Consider the following 25,736-nt stretch of genomic DNA (forward strand, 5'->3'; position numbering starts at 1 on the left):
TCAAGGTCTTTTGGATAAGATTTGTAATTTTTGGATACCGTTAATTCCAGATATAGATCAGGATAGAATTTGCCAGAGCTTTAATAGTTTAGATAAGTGTTTAATTCCTTCAAACTGGAAGGAATCACATATGAAATTCACAAATAACTTCTATCTACATCCAGCGAAAATTGCTAGATACTATCAGGTTGGATCCGCAGAGTGTCCAAGATGTCATTATCAAAATGCTGATTTGTTTCACATGTTCTGGGCCTGCCCTAAGATAAGGCAGCTATGGCAAAAAATTACATACTGGTTTAATATTGTCCATAACTCATCTATCTCCCTCACATTCCGGGACATCGTCTTATTATTTAAGATTTCCAATAGTCAAGATTGTTTCTGGGTATATCCCTTAAATATTACAATATTAGTTGTAAGACAGTGCATATTAAAAAGTTGGAAAGCGAGAAGAGCTCCCCCTCTCTCAGTAGTTACTCAAATGATACAGGAGCAGATCATTTTTGAATCTTACCATCTTCAGACCCTGTCAGAAAAAAGAATCAAGAAATTCTTATATGGATGGTATTCTATTATTAAGACATATTCTCCAGCTATTCAAAAACAGATGTTAGCACCCTTTCTATCTTCCATTAGTTTCATCGAGATGGTAGTATTAGAATTGTTTCCGTATACTTGGATTATGAATCCTACCGAGATATAAATTCAGGGAGTAGGAAGATCAAACCATGAAAATACTATACTATAATTCGTTATTTTTTTTTTTGTTTTGTTTTGTTTTGCTTCGTTTTTCTTTTCTTTTCCCCCTGGCCTCTCATGGCCAAGTGCCACGAGGAGTCAAATATAAAAATGCCGACAAAAGATTATTATTTTTTTTAGACTTTGTTGTCTAGTATTGTTTAAACTATTTGAGTCTGACAAGTAATGTAAATGACAACAAGGCAAGATCCTTGTACACTGTATATTTTTTTTAATAATTGTTTTCTGTCATTTTGTTTGGTGCGGCAATTAATAAAGAGATTTAAAAAAAAAAAAAACACATATATTATATGTATTGACCTTTTGCAATGCAGTGTTTTATTTCTGATGCAAAGAAACATAACAAAGATGGACTTCCTGTTGGATGAAGCTGCACGGCTACACGCAAACTGTGTGCTGTAACCAGAAGGGGGACCTTCCATACTGCCCCCAGCACCACTACTCTTTTGCCGGTGTTCTTGCCTCATGCTAGGAGAGCTTCGCCACGTGGGTCCATCTCTAAGGAAGTCAACTGTGAGCTGTTCCTTGCTACTGGGATCAGTCGCTGGGGCACCTGCTGGCAGATCAGAAATTCTTATGCTACTGTTTGACTGGCAGCTGTTGCATCCAATAGGAGCTGCACCCTACGCCCTATGTTATCTACTGCCAGCAAGCTGCCGTGCTGGTAACTTGAATACCCTATCTGCTTGAAGTAGAACTGCGCAAGTGCAGTTTGCTACGCTCTTTGCGCTGATTAAATAGTGAATCAGCTTCACCGTAAAGCAGATTACCTGTTTACTGAAAGTAGATTCACTGTTTAAGCAGCACAAAGAGCGTAGCAAACTGCACTTGCGCAGTTCTACTTCAAGCAGATGGAGATTCAAGTTACCAGCACGGGAGCTTGCTGGCAGTAGATAACATAGGGCGTATGGTGCAGTTCCTATTGGATGCAACAGCTGCCAGACAAATAGTAGCATAAGAATTTCTGAGACGGTATAGAAATGCTGACAATCCATTGATATGTATATATTTAAAAGCACTTTCATACTATGTAAATTAAGTGAGTTTACCCTTTAAACTTTCATGATTCAGATAGAGCAGCAATTTTACACAACTTTCCAATTTACTTCCATTAACAAAATGTGAACAGTCTTTTTATATTTACACTTTTTGATTCACCAGCTCCTAGTGAGCATGTGCAAGAACTCTCAGAATATACTGTATGTATATGCATGTGTGATTGGCTGATAGCTGTCACATGATGCAGTGGGAGAGGAAATAGATGTAATTGAAACTTCTCATTTGAAGTTCAATAGCAAAAACCTGAACAGCAGCAATCCTGAGTGTTAGTGCCAATGAAGACGGGCTCTGTTCAATTCCCCCAATCATATGCAATAGAAAAGTGAATGTCCACAGCACTATAGGTAAATTCTTTCCTTTATTAGACAGACTACAAGCGATATTTCATGTTCAATTAAAGGGACACTAAGGTTAAATTAAATTTTCATGATTCAGATACAGCATGTAATTTTAAACAACTTTCCAATTTACTTCCATTAAAAAAAAAGTGCACAGTCTTTTATATTTACAATTTTTGAGACACCAGATCCTACTGAGCATGTGCAAGAATTCACAGACTATACGTATATGCATTTGTGATTGGATGATTGTTATCACATGGTACAAGGGGAGTGGAAATATATATAACTTTGAAATTTGTTATAAAAAAATCTACTACTCATATGAAGTTCAGACTAAGTGCTATTGTATTGTCTTGTTATCTTGCATTTGTTGATTATGCAAATCTAATGTGTTGACTGGTCCTTTAACCCTTATTCATGCTTGCTTTAAAATGTTACAAGTGGCTATTTAAAGGCTTTCAAATTTGTGCCAAATACAAAACTGTAGCTATACCGCCATCTACTGGTTAGTATATTTCATTACAACCTTTGTGATATTTTGTAACTGACATAAAAAAACACTGTTGCTATTAACATTAGACATATTAACAGAGCAATATAACCTTATATATATATATCTTAAGTTTACTAACTTACACCTAGATTATGAGTTTTGCGCTAAACAGGGTGCTAAAGGAACGCAACAAAAGTTGTGTTATTTCACCCTCCATATCGCTGCCATTACGAGTTTCTGAAAAGCCTCCTTGCGCGTGCGATATAGTTGCGTTAAGCTCCATACCGCACAAAACCCAAGGGCTGCTTTGACGTGCTCGTGCACGCTTTCCTCCATAGACATCAATGGGGAGAGAGTGTTTGGAAAAAAAACCTAACACCTGCGATCGCAGAATGAAAAATCTCCGTAACGCAACCCCATTGATGTCTATGGGGAAAAAAAAGTTATATTTAAACCTAACACTCTAACATAAACCCCAAGTCTAAACACCCCTAATCTGCTGCCCCGACATTGCAGACACCTAAATAAAGTTATTAACCCCTAATATGCCGCCCCGACATTGCCAACACTAATAAACATTGCTCCCCGACATTGCCACCACTATAATAAAGTTATTAACCCCTAAACCGCCAGCCCCCACACCGCAAAACACAAAGTTAAACTATTAACCCCTTAACCTAACACCCCCCTAACTTTAAATTAAAATTACAATATAACTCTATTTAAATAAATAAAAACTTGCCTGTGAAAATAAACCTAACATTAAACTATAAATTAACCTACCATAACTAATCTAATAAAATTAAAAAATACTACCAATTAAAATAACTAAATTTCAAATTTAAAAAACCTTAAACTAAGAAATAAATGTAAAAATCTAAATTACAATTAAAAAAACAAACAAATCCTACGAAAAATGAAAAAAAAAATCTAAGTTTAGGGGTTAATAGGTTTATTTAGTGGCAGAGATGTGTGAGGCTGGAGGTTTAGGGGTTAATAACTTTTTTAATGGCGACGATGTCAGGGAGCGGCGGAATAGGGGATAATAACTTTATTATAGTGGTGGCGATATCAGGGGAATAGGGGTTAATATATTTAAATAGTGTTAGCGATGTGGGTGGGTGGCAGATTAGGGGTTAATAACTTTATTGAATAGTTGCGATGTGGGTGGGTGGGCAGCAGATTAGTGGTTAATAGGTTTAATATAGTGTTTGCGATGCTGGAGGGCCTCGGTTTAGGGGTTAATAGGTAGTTTATGGGTGTTAATGTACTTTGTAACACTTTAGTTATGAGTTTTGTGAAACATTTTTGTGACGCAAAACTCATAACTACTGGTTTCAGATGGCGGTATGGATCGTGTCGGTATAGGCTGTAACACAAGCATTTTAGCCTCACTGCACAACCTGTAATACCGGCGCTATGGAAATACCACGCAAAAATGTCATTTTTTTTGAGTGCGGGATTGACGTTGTGATGCAGGCTAAAATGCTTGCGGTATAGCTATACCGCCACGACTCCAAATATGCGTTACTGGCCATTATGCTGGAATTGCCATTTTTTCAGCGTTAAATGCTGCAACGCAAAACTTGTAATCTAGGTATTATTCTATTATCTTTTACCATATTCCTCTGAATTAATCACACCAATTAAAATACTTACACACTTATACAGTATCAGCTTACAAGAATATAGACCAATCATAGGGGTCGATTTATCAAGGGCCAAATGGCCCCTGATGCCGCTGTTTCCATGCGAGCTTTCAGACTCGCCGGAAACATCAGTTATGAGGCAGCGGTCTTAAGACCGCTGCTCCATAACTGATCCGCTGCCTCTGAGGCTGCGGTCTGCAATCTGCCCGATCCTAAACTATTGGGTTGATTGACACCCCTTGCTAGTGTCTGATTAGCTGCAAATCTGCAGGGGGCGGCATTGCACACATTCAGCGATGTCTGTTGGACATTATACGATACAGCGTATCTTGTTGGACAATGATAAATCGGCCCCATAGTTTCTATTGAGGCCCTTTGGAGTTAAGGCATCTAGCTCATGTATCCAATACATCTCCTTTTGTTTGAGGAGTTTTTCCATATCAGCCCATTTCTTTGTGGGGTGACACTGTCTATCACCTGCCACCTCAATTGGCTGATTGGATGTTTACATTTTAAAAAATGGTATGAGACCAGTGCTTCCTTGTTTCCGCATCTTATATTTGAGCGATGTTGGCTCATTCTGTCCCTTACCGTGCGGGTGGTCTCCCCCACATAGATAAGGGAAATGCACTTAATAAGGTATATGACAAACGTAGATTCACATGTGTAGAATGTATTTATTTTATATTTTTTACCATTTCTAGGGTGATAGAAAAAATGTCCTTTTACCATAGAGCTTCAACTCATACACCCCAAACAGGGGTAGCAGCCTAACTTCTTTTTACCTCGGAATGTCTGTTTATCCTTCTTTTTTTTATGATATCATTTTTATTCAACATTTTCTCAAGTGATACACATAAAAGAATAGAAAAACAAAAAAGTGTACATTTGGTGTTTTACAATGTTAAGTGCTTCACACCTGTGTGGTTTAGTGGCCCATACGGATTTTGTCCATTTTTCCAAGGTGGGGGGGGGGGGTGCAAATATTTCTTTCACCACATGAGAACTGTTCCACGCTATGCACGCCATATATATGTGGAGGTGGAAAATACAGCATATGAACAAATGTCAACAACATGTTTTACATCATAAACATAGTAGCGTAAAAATAATGAAACATTTAAGTAATAAAACAATAAAACAAAAGGTCATGTTCTGATTTGAAAATTGGGGTTCAGCTTCACTGTAATGCTAGGCATTAAGTTATTGAGAGGTGGTAAGGTATGAGGTTTATATCGTTATGTCTAAAATTGTGGCTATACCATAATATAGATCCATCTGATCAAGTAATTAATAGTGTAGTTTTTCTAACATGAAAGTGGAATGAACCTGTGAGAGCCATTCTGAGATGGTGGGGGGCGTAGTTTGTTTCCAGTGTCCTGGTATGACTTGTTTGGCACTGTTTAAGGGCACTGCTATTGGCTTTAGATAGTTTGGGAATAGGTTTGTATAGAAGAGCGATGGTTGTATCAAGGGTTATTTGTGTGGAAAGTAATTTGTTTATTTTTCTATTACTGATGTCCAAAATTTGAAGATGGTTGGACAAGTCCACCATATGTGGATAAGGGTTCCTCTTTCTCCACACTCTCTCCAGCATCTGTCCTATGCATTAAGAAAAGATTGCCTTAATTCTATTAGGGGTTAGATACCATCGGAACAGAACTTTATAATTGGATTCTAGGATTGACGCAGAAATGTATGCTTTAGCTGTGTGAAGAAAAATACAATTTTTTCATAGATGGAGGGGACATTAAATCGCGGAACAAAGCATTTGTAAGGTTTCCGGAACATAAGATTTGAAATAGGTACCTTTGTCTGACAAGATTGTGTTTACTGGGGTGTGTGGATGTGTAATGTTGGAGTTGATGGTATGTGAGCCAGTTCTTGAAAAGATCTAATCCACTGTTAGGTAGCTCTGAGTTGGTTTTCAGCCTTTTTCGCATTTGAAATAGTAAAGAAAGGTCTTGTGTAATTTATTGTCACTGGTGAGGCGTGGCGTAGGCTTTCTGTAAATGGTAGTGTGTCATCTAATAGCAAAGACGTTAGTGAGGAGCAAAGTGTGGAGATCGGATTAGTGGTATTGAGTATAGATTTCCAGTTTTGTAATACCTCATGTATTATGGGGTATGTGTGGAGTGTTTTAGGCCATGTTTTCATAGGGATCCAGCATCTGTCTCCAAATAGTTTTTCTTGTAGGAGATGATAGTCCAATTGGACCCATTCTTTGTGATTTGCATTTTTATACAAATCTACAATTCTTTGGAGTATTGCGGCTCTGCAATATTTTAGTAAGCAGGGTACACTTAGTCCTCCACTATTTTTGGAGAGGAAGAGGTTAGATTTGGGTACTCTAGGGACTGTTTTGTGCCAAATGTATTTAAGTAGGAGAGATTGAAGTTTGGGGATGTAGGAGTCAAGTAGTGGTGTTTATCCTTCTTTTTAGAGCCAACATCTGTATTATTTAGGTGGTCTCATAGATTTTTAACCCTCCTGTAGGCCATTAGAGGGGGGCTTTTACACATCTCAATGTCCCTATTACACTCCTGTAGTATGTGCCAGTGCTTCCTCACTATTCTAGCTATTCTTTCGCTATGAGGGCTATGCTGTGACAAAAAAACACTAACCTGTCTTTTTTGTCCTTTTTTCCTTATCTGTTGCACTCAGATTTGTTACATGTTTCTCCAATAGTGAACCGGGGTAACCCCTATTCAAGATTTTTTGTTTAATTTCTCTCATTCTTACCTCCTTAGTGAAATCATTACTGACTATTCTGTTTACCCTCAAAAGTTGGCTTTTAGGGAGTGAATCTATTAGTCTCCTTGTGTGGAAACTATTGTAGCTTAGTAGTGTATTCCTATCGGTTTCTTTCTTATAGATGTCAAAAGCTAGCTTATTACCATCTTTGTATACCTTAGTATCTAAAAATGTAATAGACTCCTCACTATATTCGCATAAATAAAGAGAGAAGCGCTCAACCTGGGAACGAACAATAGCATAATAGCTTGTTCTATGGCTAGTTACCACCCAAGAAGCAGCCTCTTTTTGCTCAACATGTGCCTTTCACAGAGAAGAACTTTCCTGAAGCATATCGGTCTGATCCTGACTTAACAGTACAGTCCAGCCCCGAAATACCAGGCAATGCCTCTCTGAACAAGAGAAACAGCAAAACCTAAGATGTACGTTTCCGCCTAGTGTGGGCCTCGTCAGTGAGGTGCAGCCATATTCCTCTAGACACACTGAGCAACTGGTCCACGTCTGGATTCCCGCATCACACTTAGGGAGACTTCCCTAAGTGTCATAATTTTGCATAAATAAAAAGAGAGAAGCGCTCAACCTGGGAATAAACAATAGCATAATAGCTTGTTCTATGGCTAGTTACCACCCAAGAAGCAGCCTCTTTTTGCTCAACATGTGCCTTTCACAGATAAGAACTTTCATGAAGCATATCAGTCTGATCCTGATTTAACAGTATAGTCCAGCCCCGAAATACCAGTCAATCCCTCTCTGAACGAGAGAAACAGCAAAACCCCAGATGTACGTTTCCGCCTAGTGTGGGCCTCATCAGTGAGGTGCAGCCATATCCCTCTAGGCACACTGAGCAACGGGTCCATGTTTGGATTCCCGCATCACACTTAGGGAGACTTCCCTAAGTGTCATAATTTGCATAAATAAAAAGAGAGAAGCGCTCAACCTGGGAATAAACAATAGCATAATAGGTTGTTCTACGGCTAGTTACCACTCAAGAATTAGCTTCTTTTTGCTCAACATGTGCCGTTAACAGAGAAGAACTTTCCTGAAGCATATTAGTCTGATCCTGACTTAACAGTACAGTCCAGCCCCGAAATACCAGTCAATCCCTCTCTGAACGAGAGAAACAGCAAAACCCCAGATGTACGTTTCCGCCTAGTGTGGGCCTCGTCAGTGAGGTGCAGCCATATCCCTCTAGGCACACTGAGCAACGGGTCCATGTTTGGATTCCCGCATCACACTTAGGGAGACTTCCCTAAGTGTCATAATTTGCATAAATAAAAAGAGAGAAGCGCTCAACCTGGGAATAAACAATAGCATAATAGCTTGTTCTATGGCTAGTTACCACCCAAGAAGCAGCCTCTTTTTGCTCAACATGTGCCTTTCACAGATAAGAACTTTCATGAAGCATATCAGTCTGATCCTGACTTAACAGTATAGTCCAGCCCCGAAATACCAGTCAATCCCTCTCTGAACGAGAGAAACAGCAAAACCCCAGATGTACGTTTCCGCCTAGTGTGGGCTTCGTCAGTGAGGTGCAGCCATATCCCTCTAGGCACACTGAGCAACGGGTCCATGTTTGGATTCCCGCATCACACTTAGGGAGACTTCCCTAAGTGTCATAATTTGCATAAATAAAAAGAGAGAAGCGCTCAACCTGGGAATAAACAATAGCATAATAGGTTGTTCTACGGCTAGTTACCACTCAAGAATTAGCTTCTTTTTGCTCAACATGTGCCGTTCACAGAGAAGAACTTTCCTGAAGCATATTAGTCTGATCCTGACTTAACAGTACAGTCCAGCCCCGAAATACCAGGCAATCCCTCTCTGAACGAGAGAAACAGCAAAACCCCAGATGTACGTTTTGGCCTAGTGTGGGCCTCTTCAGTGAGTTGTAGCCATATCCCTCTCACACACTGAGCAACGGGTCCACGTCTGGATTCCCGCATAACACTTTGGGAGACTTCCCTAAGTGTCATAATTTGCATAAATAAAAAGAGAGAAGCGCTCAACCTGGGAATAAACAATAGCATAATAGGTTGTTCTACGGCTAGTTACCACTCAAGAATTAGCTTCTTTTTGCTCAACAGGTGCCTTTCACAGAGAAGAACTTTCCTGAAGCATATTAGTCTGATCCTGACTTAACAGTACAGTCCAGCCCCGAAATACCAGGCAATCCCTCTCTGAATGAGAGAAACAGCAAAACCCCAGATGTACGTTTTGGCCTAGTGTGGGCCTCGTCAGTGAGTTGTAGCCATATCCCTCTCACACACTGAGCAACGGGTCCACGTCTGGATTCCCGCATAACACTTTGGGAGACTTCCCTAAGTGTCATAATTTGCATAAATAAAAAGAGAGAAGCGCTCAACCTGGGAATGAACAATAGCATAATAGCTTGTTCTATGGCTAGTTACCACCCAAGAAGCAGCCTCTTTTTGCTCAACATGTGCCTTTCACAGAAAAGAACTTTCCTGAAGCATATCAGTCTGATCCTGACTTAACACTACAGTCCAGCCCCGAAATACCAGGCAATCCCTCTCTGAACAAGAGAAACAGCAAAACCTAAGATGTACGTTTCCGCCTAGTAAGGGCCTCGCCAGTGAGGTGCAGCCATATTCCTCTAGGCACACTGAGCAACTGGTCCACGTCTGGATTCCAGCATCACACTTAGGGAGACTTCCATAAGTGTTATAATTTTGCATAAATAAAAAGAGAGAAGCGCTCAACCTGGGAACGAACAATAGCATAATAGCTTGTTCTATGGCTAGTTACCACCCAAGAAGCAGCCTCTTTTTGCTCAACATGTTCATTTCACAGAGGAGAACTTTCATGAAGCATATCAGTCTGATCCTGACTTCACAGTACAGTCCAGCCCCAAAATACCAGTCAATCCCTCTCTGAACGAGAGAAACAGCAAAACCCCAGATGTACGTTTCCGCCTAGTGTGGGCCTCGTCAGTGAGGTGCAGCCATATCCCTCTAGGCACACTGAGCAACGGGTCCATGTTTGGATTCCCGCATCACACTTAGGGAGACTTCCCTAAGTGTCATAATTTGCATAAATAAAAAGAGAGAAGTTCTCAACCTGGGAACAAACAATAGCATAATAGCTTGTTCTACGGCTAGCTACCACCCAAGAATTAGCTTCTTTTTGCTTAACATGTGCCTTTCACAGAGAACTTTCCTGAAGCATGTTAGTCTGATCCTGACTTAACAGTACAGTCCAGCCCCGAAATACCAGGCAATCCCTCTCTGAACGAGAGAAACAGCAAAACCCCAGACGTACGTTTTGGCCTAGTGTGGGCCGCGTCAGTGAGGTGCAGCCATATCCCTCTCACACACTGAGCAACGGGTCCACGTCTGGATTCCCGCATAACACTTTGGGAGACTTCCCTAAGTGTCATAATTTGCATAAATAAAAAGAGAGAAGCGCTCAACCTGGGAATGAACAATAACATAATAGCTTGTTCTATGGCTAGTTACCACCCAAGAAGCAGACTCTTTTTTCTCAACATGTGCCTTTCACAGAAAAGAACTTTCCTGAAGCATATCAGTCTTATCCTGACTTAACAGTACAGTTCAGCCTCGAAATACCAGGCAATCCCTCTCTGAACGAGAGAAACAGCAAAACCTAAGATGTATGTTTCCGCCTAGTGTGGGCCTCGTCAGTGAGGTGCAGCCATATTCCTCTATCCACACTGAGCAACTGCTCCACGTCTGGATTCCTGCATCACACTTAGGGAGACTTCCCTAAGTGTCATAATTTTGCATAAATAAAGAGAGAAGCGCTCAACCTGGGAACGAACAATAGCATAATAGCTTGTTCTATGGCTAGTTACCACCCTAGAAGCAGCCTCTTTTTGCTCAACATGTGCATTTCACAGAGAAGAACTTTCATGAAGCATATCAGTCTGATCCTGACTTCACAGTACAGTCCAGCCCCAAAATACCAGTCAATCCCTCTCTGAACGAGAGAAACAGCAAAACCCCAGATGTACGTTTCCGCCTAGTGTGGGCCTCGTCAGTGAGGTGCAGCCATATCCCTCTAGGCACACTGAGCAACGGGTCCATGTTTGGATTCCCGCATCACACTTAGGGAGACTTCCCTAAGTGTCATAATTTGCATAAATAAAAAGAGAGAAGCGCTCAACCTGGGAATGAACAATAACATAATAGCTTGTTCTATGGCTAGTTACCACCCAAGAAGCAGCCTCTTTATGCTCAACATGTGCCTTTCACAGAAAAGAACTTTCCTGAAGCATATCAGTCTGATCCTGACTTAACAGTACAGTCCAGCCCCGAAATACCAGGCAATCCCTCTCTGAACGAGAGAAACAGCTAAACCCCAGATGTACTACAAAAAGAGGTTTTGCAAATGTCTTCTTATCTAAAGATACAGGTGACTTCAAATGAATTGGTATTAGAGACTGATAAATTCCTGGTGAACACCATGGATGTAAAAAGCCTTTATACGGCTATTAAGCATGAGACAGGGATAGGTGTAATAAAGAGAGTGCTTAAAATTAATAAAAAAATACACGGACAAACAGGTAGAATTTATTGAAGAATTATTTAGATTGATTTTATATTGGAACCTTTTTCTGTTCCAGGAAGACTGGTATGCCAACCTTTTTTATGAAAGAAATTGAGGAAAAAATCATATATGAGAATGAGAAATTCATCACATATGGAGCCACTTGGTGGCAGTACATCGATGATGTGTTTGGCATATGGTGGGGCAACTTTGATAGCCTTAAGGAATTTGTCAAAGAAATTAACTCAGCTGTTAGGGGTCTAGAATTCTTAATTAAATATAGTGAGGAGTCTATTACATTTTTGGATACTAAGGTATACAACGATTTTAATAATCTAGCTTTTGACATCTATAAGAAAGAAACCGATAGGAATACACTACTAAGCTACAATAGTTTCCACCCAAGGAGACTAATAGATTCACTCCCTAAAAGCCAACTTTTGAGGGTAGACAGAATAGTCAGTAATGATCTCACTAAGGAGGTAAGAATGAGGGAAATGAAACAAAAATTCTTGAATAGGGGTTACCCCGGGTCACTATTGGAGAAACATTTAAAAAATCTGAGATCAACAGATAAGGGTATAAAGGACAAAAAAGACAGGTTAGTGTTTGTGTCACAGCAAAGCCCCCATAGTAAAAGAATAGCTAGAATAGTGAGAAAGCACTCGCACGTACTACAGGAGTGTAATAGGGACATTGAGATGTTTGAAAGCCCCCCTCTAATGGCCTACAGGAGGGTTAAAAATCTACAAGACCACCTAACTAATACAGATGTTGGCTCTAAGAAGAAGGATAAACAAATATTCCTAGTTAAAAAGAACTTAGGCTGCTACTCCTGTTTGGGGTGTATGAGTTGCAGCTCTATGGTAAAAGGGATTTTTTCTATTACCCTAGAAATGGTAAAAAATATAGAATAAATAAATTCTACACATGTGAATCTACGTTTGTCATATGCCTTATTAAGTGCATTTCCCTTATCTATGTGGGGGAGACCACCCGCACGGTAAAGGACAGAATGAGCCAACATCGCTCAAATATAAGATGCGGAAACAAGGAAGCACCGGTCTCATACCATTTTTTAAAATGTAAACATCCAATCAGCCAATTGAGGTGGCAGGTGATAGACAGTGTCACCCCACAAAGAAATGGGGCTGATAGGAAAAAACTCCTCAAACAGAAGGAGATGTATTGGATACATGAGCTAGATGCCTTAACTCCAAAGGGTCTCAATAGAGACTATGATTGGTCTATATTCTTGTAAGCAGTTACTGTATAAGTGTGTAAATATTTTAATTGGTGTGATTAATTCAGAGGAATATGGTAAAAGATAATAGAATAAGTTAGTAAACTTAAGATGTATATATATATATATATATATATATATATATATATACTGTATATATATATATATATATATATATATATATATATATATATATATATATAAAAGTGTTTATATTGCTATGTTAATATGTCTAATGTTAATGGCAACATAGTGTTTTTTATGTCAGTTACATGATATCACAAAGGTTGTAATGAAATATACTAACAAGTAGATGGCGGTATAGCAGTTTGTGTTTGGAACAAATTTGAAAGCCTTTAAATAGTTACTTGTAACATTTTAAAGCAAGCATGAATAAGGGTTAATTGAACCCGAAACGTCGATTGAAGTCTGTCTAATAAAGGAAATAATTTACCTATAGTGCTGTGGACATTCACTTTTCTATCTCATTTAAAGTTCAGACTAAGGGGCCGATTTATGAAAGTGCGGACGGACATGATCCACTGTAGCGATCATGTCTGCTGCACATCGATCAATGCCGACAGCATACGCTATCAGCATTTATCATTGCACAAGCAGTTCTGGTGAACTGCTTGTGCAATGCCGCCCTCTTCAGATTCGTGGCCAATCGGTTGCTAGCAGGGGGTGTCAATCAATCCGATGTGATTGGGCGGATTGCTGTCCGCCGCTTTAGAGGCGGTGGTCGAGTTAGGGAGCAACAGTCTTAAGACCGCAGTCTCTTAACTCCTGTTTCCGACGAGACTGAAGGCTCACGCGGAAACAGCTGCATTAAGCTCCATTCGGATTGTCTTGTTATAATATATTTGTTGCAAATCTATTGTATTTACTGGTCTTTTTTTTTTTTTTTTTTTTATATAATTTTTTATTGAAGTTCAGAAAGGTAACATATTACAATCCATTGCAAGACAGGTTACATAGCTTTTCATATGTTACAGTTGGTTATAACATGGCAGGAACAATTGAAACAAGTAGACAGACATATAACATTGAATCTCCTTATGAACATTGAACTTCTCTTGCTAGGTTTCTTATCTCTTTTTCTTATCTTGTCTTTTGAAATAAACTATGCACATATTAAGCTATTGGTGGGTTTCAGATGTCTATATTATTGTGCGAGTTTGGGAAGAGCATAATCACAGTTGGGTGTGGCTAATAAGGCCAACACCTAGGGTGGGAAAAAAAAAAAAAAAAAAGGGAAAAAAAGGGGGGGGAAAGGGGTCACAGGTGGGGGAAAATGGGAATGGGAGGGGGAGATGACTGGCTTGTATGTCTATCGTTCCTGCTTGCTATTCAGTGTGGGAGTTAGGTAATCTGTCTCCATGTTTCCCAGATTTCTGAGTGGAGGAAGATTTTATTGTGGTGAGTGAAAATCGGGCCTTCCATTGTCTCGAGATAGGTCATGGTTCTGACAACTTCCTCCCAGGTGGGAGGGTTTTTTTGTCTCCATAATCTCGCAATGGCCAATTTGGCTGAGATAAGGATGTAGACAAGAAGTAAGGATTTTGAGGGTGAAGCTGTGTCTATGTTTAGGTGCAGCAGAGCCACTTGTGGGGAGGTCCTAAGGTGAGGAAATAGATTCCTACATTGGTGTGAGACAGTACTCCAGAAGAGGGCAAGTTTTGGGCATTCCCACCAGATGTGTGCTGGCGTTTACTGGTCTTTTTATATATTTTCAATTACTTGTTATACCAGCTGCAGAGTATAAAATGTATGAGAAATTGTATTTTCAGATTATTTGTGTATATGAATTAGCTGGTCTTGTTCTTTGAAACCACAGCCTATTGAAATGGGTTAAGCTTGCCAGTAATATCAGATCTCATTATGTTATCACTTTGTGTAGACTTTGCTTACTTGTCTTATATATGTTTGTAAACCAAAGCTTAATTCTTAGGCCCCGATATTCAGAGCATTGACAGACCAGAAACTGCCTTACTGGCCTAGTCTGCCTCCCAGTCCAACGGTCTGTTAAGATATACTTTAAAAAGGGCATGGCCGAGCAGTGCCAGCGTTTTGCTGAGGCCGAGGGGGGCCCTATCTGAAGTGGGCCTAACTGGTGCAGACAGTGTGCTCAGTAAAACTAAATATTTTACTTGTAGGCACACTCCAAATATTTCCTGCGGGACCTAGCTTTTACCACACCTACTCTTAACTACCTCAGGCGATGTAGTCTCAATAGCTGATAGCTGGCGAGACAAACATGAACACTACCCTCCTTGCAAACTGCACTTCACTGTTTTAAACATATCGATCTGGTGTCGATCAAAGTGCAGCCTACTCCCCACTAGCACACCCTGCTAACTCCCCCTGAATGCCTATAACTACGTCACGCCTAACCTACACTCCCCCTGCTTGTCCTCACTAGCTCCCAACGACCGCATACACCTACGTCAGAGCAAACCTGCACTCCCACCTGCACTGCCCAGCTAACTCCCCCTGACCGCCTAACCTACACACCCCTGCAATGCCCACCTAATCCCTAATAATGCCCACCTAGTCCCTAATACCGCCTACACTTACGCAATGTCTAACCTACACTCCTCTGGAACTCCCACATACTGCCTACAGAAAAATACCTGACTGTAATAAAGTATACTAAATAGTAAACCTCCCCATGGAATTGAGCCCCGGTCCGGAGCATCTTAAAAGGGGTGCCGTTCGAGCATGGTGTAGGGGATCAAGTCAACATTTTAGAATATTGTCAGGAATTTGATAAGGCACCTAGGGATACCACTTGTTTGGGGGTGCTACCTTCTGGAAGGAATTAGGGACACCTAAATTCCGGTCTCCCATTCCTCCCAGAAGGTAGCACCCTTTGCTGTTTAGCAGATCTCCTTCACAAAATATGTATTGTCGTGTACAATGTAGATTATTTAAAATATTGAGGGTATCTTAAAAGAGATTTAATGGTTGCTTGCTATTATTTCAAACATAAATAGATATTTGAAAATTATCGGCTAGATTTAGAGTTTTGTCGGTAACGACCCGCGTAGCTAACGCTGGTTTTTTCCCCCCCGCACCTTTTAAATACCGCTGGTATTTAGAGTTCACAGAATGGCTGCGTTAGGCTCCAAAAAAGGAGCGTAGAGCATAATTTACCGCCACTGCAACTCTCAATACCAGCGGTGCTTACGGACGCGGCCAGCTTAAAAAACGTGCTCGTGCACGATTCCCCCATAGGAAACAATGGGGCAGTTTGAGCTGAAAAAAAACCTAACACCTGCAAAAAAGCAGCGTTCAGCTCCTAACGCAGCCCCATTGTTTCCTATGGGGAAACACTTCCTAAGTCTGCACCTAACACCATAACATGTACCCCGAGTCTAAACACCCCTAACCTTACACTTATTAACCCCTAATCTTCCGCCCCCGCTATCGCTGACCCCTGCATATTTTTTTAACCCCTAATCTGCCGCTCCGTACACCGCCGCAACCTACATTATACCTATGTACCCCTAATCTGCTGCCCCTAACACCGCCGACCCCTATATTATATTTATTAACCCCTAATCTGCCCCCCACAACGTCGCCGCCAGCTACCTACAATAATTAACCCCTAATCTGCCGACCGGACCTCACCGCTACTATAATAAATGTATTAACCCCTAATCCGCCTCACTCCCGCCTCAATAACCCTATAATAAATAGTATTAACCCCTAATCTGCCCTCCCTAACATCACCGACACCTAACTTCAAGTATTAACCCCTAATCTGCCGACCGGACCTCGCCGCTACTCTAATAAATGTATTAACCCCTAAAGTCTAAACCTAACCCTAACACCACCCTAAGTTAAATATAATTTTTATCTAACGAAATAAATTAACTCTTATCCTAAATCCTAACCTAAGTTACAATTAAACCTAACACTACACTATCAATAAATTAATTACATAAAATACCTACAAATAAATACAATTAAATAAACTAACTAAAGTACAAAAAAAAAAAACTAAGTTACAAAAAATAAAAAAAATAATTTACAAACATTAGAAAAATATTACAACAATTTTAAGCTAATTACACCTACTCTAAGCCCCCTAATAAAATAACAAAGCCCCCCAAAATAAAAAAATGCCCTACCCTATTCTAAAATTAAAATAGAAAAGCTCTTTTACCTTACCAGCTCTTAAAAGGGCCTTTTGCGGGGCATGCCCCAAAGAAAACAGCTCTTTTGCCTGTAAAAAAAAACATACACTACCCCCCCAAAACATTACAACCCACCACCCACATACCCCTAATCTAACCCAAACCCCCCTTAAATAAACCTAACACTAAGCCCCTGAAGATCATCCTACCTTATCTTCACCACGCCGGGTATCACAGATCGGTCCAGGCTCCGAAGTCTTCATCCAAGCCCAAGCGGGGGCTGAAGATGTCCATGATTCGGCTGAAGTCTTGGCCCAAGCGGGGGCTGAAGATGTCCATGATCCGGCTGAAGTCTTGGCCCAAGCGGGGGCTGAAGATGTCCATGATCCGGCTGAAGTCTTGATTCAAGCGGGAGCTGAAGAGGTCCATGATCCGGATGAAGTCTTCTATCAAGCGGCATCTTCAATCTTCTTTCTTCCAGATCCATCTTCATCCCGCCGACGCGGAACATCCTTCTTCACCGACGACTTCTCGACGAATGACGGTTCCTTTAAGGGACGTCATCCAAGATGGCGTCCCTCGAATTCCGATTGGCTGATAGGATTCTATCAGCCAATCGGAATTAAGGTAGGAAAATTCTGATTGGCTGATGGAATCAGCCAATCAGATTCAAGTTCAATCCGATTGGCTGATCCAAGTCTTGATAGAAGACTTCATCCGGATCATGGACCTCTTCAGCTCCCGCTTGGATCAAGACTTCAGCCGGATCATGGACATCTTCAGCCCCCGCTTGGGCCAAGACTTCAGCCGGATCATGGACATCTTCAGCCCCCGCTTGGGCCAAGACTTCAGCCGGATCATGGACATCTTCAGCCCCCCCTTGGGCTTGGATGAAGACTTCGGAGCCTGGACCGATCGGTGATACCCGGCGTGGTGAAGATAAGGTAGGGAGATCTTCAGGGGCTTAGTGTTAGGTTTATTTAAGGGGGGTTTGGGTTAGATTAGGGGTATGTGGGTGGTGGGTTGTAATGTTTGGGGGGGTATTGTATGTTTTTTTTTACAGGCAAAAGAGCTGTTTTCTTTGGGGCATGCCCCGCAAAAGGCCCCTTTAAAGGCTGGTAAGGTAAAAGAGCTTTTCTATTTTAATTTTAGAATAGGGTAGGGCATTTTTTTATTTTGGGGGGCTTTGTTATTTTATTAGGGGGCTTAGAGTAGGTGTAATTAGCTTAAAATTGTTGTAATATTTTTCTAATGTTTGCAAATAATTTTTTTATTTTTTGTAACTTAGTTCTTTTTTTATTTTTTGTACTTTAGTTAGTTTATTTAATTGTATTTATTTGTAGGTATTTTATGTAATTAATTTATTGATAGTGTAGTGTTAGGTTTAATTGTAACTTAGGTTAGGATTTATTTTACAGGTAATTTTGTAATTATTTTAACTAGGTAGCTATTAAATAGGTATTAACTATTTAATAGCTATTGTACCTGGTTAAAATAATTACAAAGTTGCCTGTAAAATAAATATTAATCCTAAAATAGCTACAATATAATTATTAGTTATATTGTAGCTATATTAGGGTTTATTTTACAGGTAAGTATTTAGCTTTAAATAGGATTAATTTATTTAATAAGAGTTAATTTATTTCGTTAGATAAAAATTATATTTAACTTAGGGGGGTGTTAGTGTTAGGGTTAGACTTAGCTTTAGGGGTTAATAAATTTAATAGAGTAGCAGCGAGGTCCGGTCGGCAGATTAGGGGTTAATACTTTAAATTAGGTGTCGGTGATGTTAGGGAGGGCAGATTAGGGGTTAATACTATTTATTATAGGGTTATTGAGGCGGGAGTGAGGCGGATTAGGGGTTAATAACTTTATTATAGTAGCGGTGAGGTCCGGTCGGCAGATTAGGGGTTAATTATTGTAGGTAGCTGGCAGCGATGTTGTGGGGGGCAGATTAGGGGTTAATAAATATAATATAGGGGTCGGCGGTGTTAGGGGCAGCAGATTAGGGGTACATAGGGATAACGTAGGTGGCGGCGGTTTGCGATCGGAAGATTAGGGGTTAAAAAAAATTAATAGAGTGGCAGCGATGTGGGGGGACCTCGGTTTAGGGGTGCATAGGTAGTTTATGGGTGTTAGTGTACTGTAGAGCACAGTAGTTAAGAGCTTTATGAACCGGCGTTAGCCCAGAAAGCTGTTAACTCCTGGTTTTTTTCTGCGGCTGGAGTTTTGTCGTTAGAGTTCTAACGCTCACTTCAGCCAAGACTCTAAATACCGGCGTTAGAAAGATCCCATTGGAAAGATAGGATACGCAAATGGCATAGGGGGATCTGCGGTATGGAAAAGTCGCGGCTGGAAAGTAAGCGTTAGACCCTTACCTACACGACTCTAAATACCAGCGGTAGGACAAAACCAGCGTTAGGGCCCCCTAACGCTGGTTTTGACGGCTAACGCAGAACTCTAAATCTAGGCGTATATTTTTATGGTTAAAAGAATAGACAGCATAATTTAAATACCTTTTAGTCTAGATATATACAATACTTTAAACAATATGCATGGTATATGACTATGCATATAATTTAAACATTAACCCCTAAACTACCATAACCTAAAACTAACTGTGGAAGCTAAGGCCCTACACATAAATATTCAATATTTCAAATGATGCAGTTCTGTAAAATGCATATTGTTTTAATATTTAAAATGTAATTAATGTTGCTTGTTGTGTTTAATATTAGTTAATTAAAGACAAAATAATTAAAATGATAGTTTTACCTAACTGCATCCCTATTATGTAAAAATATAATTTAATGCTACTGACTACTATAACCTAAATATATATTAACATATATAGCTATGTTATCACTAATAAAGACAACAAGCTAACATAAATACATTTTAATGTATATGCAATACTTAAAGCATTATGCAATATACATGCATAACAGTTTAACTATTGAATATCAATGACAGGCCTGACTACATTATATCTACAATGTTTGAAATAAAATACATGGTCATGTATTATGCATATTAGTTTAAGTATTAGATATAAATTCAAATGTAGATATTCTCGCTTGATGCTTTTATTTTTTAAAAAATAAATATATTTTTTAAATGTATATTTATGTTATAAAAGACAGTTGCATTATAATTATAGTATTACATAACTGTAAAATACTAATGCCTTTTGTAACATAAATATAAGATTAAAAAAAGTAATTTATGTTTCCAATAAAAAACACAAAAAATAAATACATATGAATTTATATACAGAAACAACAAATAGAGAGGCGCCGACTCCTCTAAGTGTAGTAGTAAAAACAGCAAAAGGTTTATTTAAGGCACAAATGCACACTCACACTTTTTGACCTCAAATGAATATAAGGTATGTAAAAACATCAAAGACATATGAAGTCCCGCAGCAGAGTCCACACGGAGAACCCCAAATGATACCTTATTGCAATCACTCGAACATTCCAAGGTACTTGCTAATAGCAGGTGGCTGGTAGTCCTCCTATGTCTCTGAACCAGCGGGTATGTAAATTTAAACAAACCACCAAATGCCGGGCTAGCCACTCCAAAGAAAGCCGGCTCACGGATCTGCTGCTTGCTATGGCGCCAAGATGGTCGAGCATCTGATCCGTGAGACGGCTTTCTTTGTTAGGGTTTAGGAGCTTTTTATGTTTTAGGTGGGTTTTTTTATTTTATGGGGCATGTACCACTTTGTGAGGTAAAATACAGAATGCATTTTTGTAACCACTGCTATAATATACTTTTTGGAAAAAATTAAACAAATACAATCTTCACTCAAACCTATGAACATGTTAAATAAAATGTGATACACCACACATTAGTGTGTGTGACCCAAAAAAATTATATAAAATATAAAACACTCGAGGGTGGAGTCGGAACGCCATCTGAGATGGCTGCTTTTCACTGAAGCTCCACAACGTGGTGAGCAGGGCCAAATAAACCACATACCAGCTTTTGAAATACGGTCTTGTCCACAAATATAGACTGTCTAACACCTCAAGCACCTTCCAGTGCATCAGACCCGCCTGTAAGCAGTCAGATTCGTCCGTGAGAGTTGGGGTCTAACAGCCGGCGCGGCAGTTTCACAATGTGACTGAAAACATCGCATAATTAAATAGGGTGAAGACACACCAGAAACAGAGACCGAGTAGTTACTACCACATCCCTTTACCTCACATCTCCAACCCAAAATGAGGACAATACAAACGCTGTGCATAGCGAGGCCTACTGGTAGAAAAGGAGATCCAGGAGGTAAGGACTTGAAAGGGCAAGATTGTCATTCTCAGACCGCGCTCATAATACACCCCCCAAAAAAAGAGAAGCTTATAAGAAACACAAACAGCACATGAAAAAGCCCTAAAGCTTTTTATTTCTTTGTTTTGCTGACACGCAGAGGAATCCTCACAGAACTAATTACATGGCAATCAAGTTAAATAACTGCGCATGTAAATTACATTCATAATTAATGCCATGCCATCTAATAAAGGGTATACATTTCCGTGATGCTAAGAATCCAGCTTTTTACAACAGCAATGCAGGAGAAATAGTAAGGGATACTTAAGCTTACATGTGGTTTGGTTTATACAGTACTTATTCTACACTACGCAGTTTTCCATTACAGTGACATCCTCCATGAGCAATTTTAACAAGCTATAACATAAAAGCGGATTTTATAAGTGCAATAACAAAGCAAGAAGCTACCAACTTCACACATCCATTTCTAGGCTATTTTCCTCCTCATTATGGCATTGAAAAGGCTCCCAACGCAAGATAAAAACACTAAATCTAATACAAGGGGGATTAACCCATTCTTAAAGTATGCTGAAAAACAAAAACTAACAGAAGACACGTTAGAAACTCCCTCTCCTACAAACTCTCAATACTATCCTGATTGGGCATCATCCCAGGAAATAGAACACACTAGTAAGCAAAATAATTATGAATCCATCACCTACAAGTCTATGGAAGCACTAATAAATCAGGTAAAGACCTGTATCAAAGATGAATGCGCAGACCTTAAAAAGGACATTACAGAGCTGGGTCACAAAGTTGATGTTGTAGAGGAAGATAGAGAGAAGATGACTTCTGAAATTCTAAACATGTCAAATATTATACGAAACCAACAAACACATGTTGAAGACCTAGAATCCAAACTAGATGAAATAGAAAATAGAACACGCCGAAATAATGTCAGACTTAAGGGAATATCAAAAACAGTACTGGGTCCCCACCTCAGAAATTATTTAGATGGCTTGTTCAGATCACTGTTGGGTAATGAACACCCTGATATACCACATATCCAGATGGAAAGAGCTCATGGCTCCTTAAAACCTAAGCCTCCAGACACCAATCCACCCAGAGATGTCATTATTTGCTTCAGTAAATTTCAAGAGAAAGAGCTTATACTTCAGCATGCTTGCAAACAACAATCCTTTCAATATCAAGGCATTACCATCAAATTCTTTGCTGACCTTTCAATAATGACATTGCAAAAAAGAAGATAATTCACCAGTCTGACACAGCACCTATGGAATCTAAACATTCCATACAGATGGGGGTTCCCTGTTCAAGTCCAAGAACTCAAAAATGGTACAAGAATAGACTGCTCACACCCCCTGGACACTATTGGGTTCTGCAAAAAAATAAGCATCCCAGCACCAGAAAATAATCCTGCAGATTCTCAAGAACAGTCTACTGCAAGAAACTATCCCAGTCTGAAACTACAACAAAGGCCTTGGAGTGAAGTTGCTAGAAGACTGCCTAAAAGAAGATACCAACAAGAAAATCAAACATGAGGCGCCCTCGCAATACATCCTTTATTCCAAGTTGGACTTCCCTTGTCATTGGGCAGGTCATCCTTTTGACGAATGGAAAAGGACTCTGCTCCTATGATCAACTCTAATTGACTGCTTTCCTATTCAGGTTCCTGGACAATCTGTTAATGTTTTTACCTGTTTATCCACAATCAGTATACACAGACCACAGTTATTGTTTATTTGCTCATTTGTTTAGTGTTTAAGTTTTCTGTTCCTTTATTTAAATAATATGAGAGATTATAAGTTTAGACTCAACATAACCTCTCATCTGTTTAAAAAGAGATATTGCTTAGATAAATCTGGTTAAGCGATACTGTTCAAATGTCTTTGATTGAGACTGAAACTTTTCTTCATACCAAAATTTTAGATGAGTTAACTATAACCATTTCAACATACTAATTGTAATGTGTCATTTAGCATTGTTAATTTTTTTAAATGTTGTGTTTATTATGTTCATAGTTTTAGTTATGAAGTTGATAATGCTCTGTGTTTGAGTGTCTCTCTCAATTAAATATATTGGGAGAGACAAACATATAAAATATAATAAGATACAAAACTCCACATCTGAGTCGCGCAATTAAGATGTTGCTTTTATTTCACCCTTACTCATCCATTTACAATAGTTAACACCGTATTAATATAGAACAATGGCCCTACTAGACCACTTGAAGATCCCCAGGTTAGAACAAACCAGAGATTAATTTTCTGGCTCCTATTCTAATCATTCCCTTTAATTAACATTTCCATCTTAAACACATCTACCCAGTTGTATTTTTCTCCTTTTCCCTTTCTCCACACAAGAGCTAAAAAAGGAATTAAGTGAATTCTGTTATATATACTTCACAGACTAGTACATATATCTTCCTATACCACTAAACTGCATCATAAACCATACCCCCCAAATTAATAATTTACTTATAGCCACTCAAAATGTAAAAGGGTTTATATCTGCCCAAAACGCTCAATTGCACTACACGGCTTCCACAGTCGACACCTCGATATAGTAAAAAATGGGGTGTGCATTCTAATAAGAAAAAACTCCCTTTTGAGGTTTTACAATGTAAAAAAGATGAAGAGGGCAGATTCATTATAGTGGTTGGTCTCTGCTATGGTAGACCCATAACGCTAGTAAATATATATTCCCTTAACCGTCCATAACCTTAATTTTTTTAGAAATCTGATGAACTTAGTAATAGATGTAGCAAAAGGCCCTACATTTATAGCAGGAGACTTTAACTTTCCAATAAACCCAGAGATAGATGCTTCTTCAGGAGGGTCTTATATGCCAACTAAGATCATCAGATGCAATTGGTCAGCACTACAAACATTGCCGACAGTAGATGTTTGCAGATTTTCCCACCCTCAAACCAAAGACTAAACATTCTTTTCACACCCACAGAAAACATATTCAAGGCTTGACTACATATTATGGAGCATATTTATCAAGCTCCGTATGAAGCTTGAAGTCCCATGTTTCTGGCGAGCCTTCAGGCGTATCAGAAACACAAGTTATGAAGCAGCAGTCTAAAGACAGCTGCTCCATAACCTGTCCACCTGCTCTGAGGCAGCGGACAGACATCCCCGAAAATCAACTCAATCCAATACGATCGGGTTGATTGACACCACAATCACAAGAACTGCTGGTGCAATGATAAATGCAGAGAGCGTATGCTGTCAGCATTTGTCGATGTGCGGCGGACATGATCCGCAATATTGGATCATGTCTGCTCGCACTTTAATAAATAGGCCCCTATGTGACCAATTATCCCTTCACTTGTTTGTTGATGCAAAAATCTCCCAGACTCCATGGTCAGACCATGCAATGGTAATTAGCTCATTTATTTGGACACAAAAGCCAGGAACACGCAACTCCTGGAAGTTGAATGATATAATTTTTACAGATCCGGCTACACTTAAAAAAATTACGGAACACACTTCCCTTTTCTTTGATATCAATAAAGCTGAAGATACCTTTGCACTAGTTAATTGGGAAACATATAAATGCTTTATAAGAGGGAAACTTATAAAGATAACTTCCTACTATTGTAAACAAAAAGAAGCGACATATAAGACATTGTTGCAAACACTACATAAGATAGAAAATGACCATAAGCTGGATCCTCAATCAGAAACTAAACTAATACAACTCTGACAAGCTAGAGATGACATAAACCACTACCTCATTGAAAATGCACACAGGAGAGCCCTGGCCCTTAATGCAAAATATTTTGTTGAGAGTAACAAAACGGGAAGGCTATTGGCAAGATCGCTAAAAAAGAGAAAATATAAATCCTTTGTAAAATCTATTAAAAGCAGTGATGATCAAATTAAACACACAGGGACAGAAATAGAAAATACTTTTGCAACATATAGCAAATTTTATAACCTTAACGAGAATGGCCACATCAACAAACAAGAATCTCTCAACCAATATCTTTTGCATATAAATCTCCCAACCCTAACAGAACTGGAAAAAGCTAAACTAGAAGCTCATATATAAATTTCAGAACTGCTCAATACAATTAAACAATTACCAATGGGGAAGGCCCCGGAACCGTTGTTATAAGCCCTCATCTACTTACACTCTTTCAATCTCTAGATTTGAACAACACCTTTTCGAGCCAAATGCTAGATGCGACAATCACAGTAATCCCAAACACCCCAACACAGTTACTAACTATAGGCCGATCTCTCTTATTAACATTGGCGTAAAAGTCTATGCAAAGATATTGGCCAACAGTTTAAAACAGTCACTCCCTTCCCTTATATTTCTGAACCAGGTAGGTTTTGTACTACATCGAGAAGCAAAAGAAAACATGACCAGACTCCTCCAAATCTTACATCATTCATCTTTAAATAAAGACTATATAACTCTGTTGTCCACAGACGCTGAAAAGTAATTTGACAGGGTGAATTG

General features: G+C 39.4%; 1 long non-coding RNA gene across 1 annotated transcript in view; it reads left to right on the forward strand.

The window, feature by feature from the left end:
• The window catches only part of LOC128652639 (uncharacterized), a 266,148-nt gene that overhangs the window by 36,407 nt on the left and 204,005 nt on the right, over positions 1-25,736 (forward strand). The gene's annotated exons all lie outside the window — the stretch shown is intronic.

This window comes from Bombina bombina, chromosome 1 (genome assembly GCF_027579735.1).
Source record: "Bombina bombina isolate aBomBom1 chromosome 1, aBomBom1.pri, whole genome shotgun sequence".
In the NCBI taxonomy this organism is placed as follows: Eukaryota; Metazoa; Chordata; class Amphibia; order Anura; family Bombinatoridae; genus Bombina; species Bombina bombina.